The sequence below is a fragment of the Lactuca saligna genome, chromosome 4 (genome assembly GCF_052625555.1).
Source record: "Lactuca saligna cultivar CGN05327 chromosome 4, ASM5262555v1, whole genome shotgun sequence".
In the NCBI taxonomy this organism is placed as follows: domain Eukaryota; kingdom Viridiplantae; phylum Streptophyta; class Magnoliopsida; order Asterales; family Asteraceae; genus Lactuca; species Lactuca saligna.
The window spans coordinates 319,579,394-319,583,128 of record NC_136420.1 but is presented as its reverse complement, the minus strand read 5'-3'; the positions used below and the strand labels follow the sequence as shown (position 1 = coordinate 319,583,128).

The window sequence follows — 3,735 nt, the reverse complement described above, 5'->3', positions numbered from 1 at the left end:
AAGGAATAAGGAGGCTAGGGTTTGCTCATCCTCAGCCACCATCAGTTCCCTCAAGCCAAAAGAAACCCTAATCACTTTCCTCAATTATTGAGCTAGTTTTGGTGTCCTTGAAGCTAAATAAGAAGAAAGAGGAAGACAGAAGAATAAATCAATCAAGCAAGTCTCCATTCTTCACCTTAACTTCTTTTTCCTTTTTTTTGGGTAATGGGATCTCATAAAATTTACAAATTTTTTAATCTAAAAGACATTTGGTATAATTTGTGCATTGGATTTGGAATTTAGTTGGATTTTTAAGTCATGCGTGAAATTTAGGTCATTAACCCGCATTTTGACCTAATACGAGTTCAAGACATGCATTGGGCACGCATGTCTATAAAGCACTGAATTTTAGGTTAGTTTTGGTGCTAAAATTACTTCTGGTGAGGATGCTCTTTGGACTTTTGAATTAACTGATTATTTGTTATGTCTTGCATTATTAATTAGGACTTAGGTTTTGGACCTTTAGGGTGGTCCTAATGGATAAAGTTGGAATTTCATCCTTTTAGATCACATTTTGGACCAGATCTGGGCTTTGGGGATCTTGGAATCAACAAAAACAACTTAATACATTAAGTTGTTGGAACCTCAGTGATATGTGTATATTTATACACATAATTATATGTCATAATTTAATATTTTAATTGCTTTTATGCCCTTATTAGAATAAAAGATACTTAATTTGCTATGAATAATGTTGGAAGGGAAAAAGTCATACGTGGAGCAAAAAGGATGCTAGAAGCTAGATGCTGGAAGTTGGAAGTTTGGATCATGGCTCTTAAATGATGAAAAATACACCCAACACATCGTGGTGGCCTTACCAAGGCGTGCTGACTTGAAGAATCCTAATCAACTTCGCAAACTTGTGGAACATGGGATAAACACGATTACCATGGTGTGGTGTCATTACCACGACGTGGTGCAATGATTTCGGAAAAAAAAAAAAAAATAGACCACTTTAGCCTCCGAATTGGGATGCTCTGGAGATATTGTTACTTTGGAGGGCTAAAACACTAGTTCTAAGGCTTGAAAGCAAGAATTTCATTCATAACCTTGGAAGGAGGAGCATTGAGGCAAATAAACTCTATACTTAGAATTTTCATTAAATTTTTTTCTATGTCAAATACATTTAATTTCGTTTTTGTGATTTTGTTTGCTGAAATCATGAAATAAATACTCATGACTTTTGTTTAGCCTAGGATGAATTAACTATTTTCGGTTGATTTATTGTTTTGGATTTAGTTATTTGGTTATTTGTTGATTTAGCATATTAAAGAACCTCAAGTACTTTTGATAACTAATTTTCTCTTCTTATTGTTGAATTTAATTAAGTTAGTATGACTAGCTACCTAATTGTATTTGAATGTTATGATCTTGTGAATTGCAAAATTGTATGACTAGATTTTTGAACAAAACCTAGGATTAAGTAGAAAAGTTGGGTAAAAAGGTATACGAGCTAGTATATGACGACAAATCATATATTGAATTGAATCAATAAACTAATTTGATCAATCAATTATAAGTCTAATCAATTCAAACCGAACACTAGTAAACTTGTAAGGTTGTCTGGTTGATCACCGAATGAATAAGCTAGTTTTCTAAAGGATTAACTTAGTGAATACTAAATTGGTCACCTTCGGAATTGGTAATTAAATAAACTAAATCTATTACACTTCCATAAATCAACCATAATAATAAATAAATCCAAAGCTATATGAAAGTCTCTTACTTGCATTGGTTAATTCATACTTGTTAATTTGCTTAAGGTAGTGTTAGCTTAATTAAGTGATAATTAGTTAGTTTGATAACTAAAGTATCTAGTCTTGCAAAATTAGGAAAACAAAACCTTTTCTAATTTAATTAGTATTTAGTTAATAGTAGAATAAAGTTAGTTAAAACATTGTTCCTTCAGTTCGACACTCGTACTTACCATAGCTATACTATTGCACGATTAGGTACACTGCCTAGTGTGTTTAATAGTCTAGTGAAGGAAATAAATTTTATAAATTTAAAAGTTGAACAAAAATATAAACACATTAATACACATCAAGTTCTAGGTGTCGTTGTTGGGGAACGGTGCAATCTTAGTTACCTTTATTCTGCTATTTTATTAGGATTAGTTATTGTTTAGTTACTTTCATTTTATTTTAGATTTAACGTGATTTTTAATCACCACGACGTGGTAATTTATACCATGCCATGGCATCATAACAGTAGGATTTTATTTTTCATTTTTGTTCTTTTTAAGCGTTTACTTTATTTATTTGCAGATGGTTTATGAGCTGTGGATCAAATTCCTCTTTGATCCCACCATTTGAAGACCCAAAATCCGTTTTTCGCAAATATAAAGATAAAACCATAGGAGAATCCGATACACCAAGGAAGCCACCTTTTAAGAATATCAAGTCGGTTTTTAGCAAGAAAAAAGGCAAAGTAGGGGAACCATGAAAAAAAAAAGACACAATAAGCAATCCAACAAAGGAAGATACCTAGTACGAAACAGAAAAGGAAGAAAGCGAAACTGAATCTGAAACAGAAAGCGAACTAAATAAGGAAACCAACAACATCATGGTGAACATTGCGGACCTTTCCATGGAGGCGTACGAAAATAGAATTTGAGATGACACCAGTCTGGGGCACGTGCAACCCATCATACCCGTACTGCCACATTTAAACTTAAGGGGCACATCCTTGCTACATTAAAGGAGATTCCTTTCACCAGAAAGGATCATGAAGATTCTTATAAGCATCTAGATGAAGTCAACGACATTGTCGAATACTTTTACATTCCAAATGTACCAAGAGAAACATTTTTCTTAAGGATGCTCCCTATCACTTTCTAAGGGGCCACAAAGGACTGGTTGAACGCACTACTAGCAGGCGAGGTTACTACATGGACAAAAATGTGTGAGGATTTTTTGGAACAATTTTGCCCAACATCTAAAGTTGCTAAATTCAAAAATGTCATTGCTAATTTTGAACAACAAGTAGGAGAGTCGTTGTACGAAGCATGGGAGCGCTACAATGGTCTAATTAGAAATTACCCATAAAATGACCTCAATGTGCAACAAGAAGTGTCGATCTTTTATGATGAGGTAAACACCACCACTAGACAACTCCTTGACTCTCAAGGCCCCTTAACAAAGAAAAATCCGACCGAAGTTAAGGAACTCATTGAAGAATTCTCTAAGCACTCTAGAGAATACCATAATCCAAAGAATGATGCGACCAAGGGTTCAGCTAATGCTACTTCGGATGATATGTCAGCGGTAATGGCAATGTTGCAAAACATGGATAGATGAATGACTAAAATGGATCAAACAATCCATGCTATTCGGGTTAGGTGTGAAAACTGCAACGGGCCGCATTTGACTAAGGAATGTAACCTTGATGAAAATGGAAACCGAAAGGTTTAAGCTTGCTACTCAAGTGGTGATCCTTTTTATGAAGACTAGACAAAACTAAGGAAAAAATGGTTATCCTATGATGAGTATAAGAAGGCCAAGGAAGAAAATTATGAACAAAAAGGGAGAGACTTTTACCAAAGAGAGGAACCATTGGTTGAAAAGAAATCTGATTTTGAGAATATGCTCACCCGATTTCCAGCAACATTTGAAAAAAGGCACAAGGGAACTGAAGCAGCAATTAAAGAACAACAATTAATGATGAAAGAGCAACAAATAATGATGAAGGAACAAC

At 34.2% G+C, this 3,735-nt stretch overlaps 1 non-coding gene across 1 annotated transcript; it reads right to left on the bottom strand.

Moving 5' to 3' along the window:
* Positions 1-2,987: 2,987 nt before the first annotated feature.
* Positions 2,988-3,094, bottom strand: LOC145044454 (small nucleolar RNA R71). Its single transcript, XR_013681405.1, has one exon. It is a non-coding gene; the product is annotated as a small nucleolar RNA R71 (small nucleolar RNA).
* Positions 3,095-3,735: the final 641 nt, after the last annotated feature.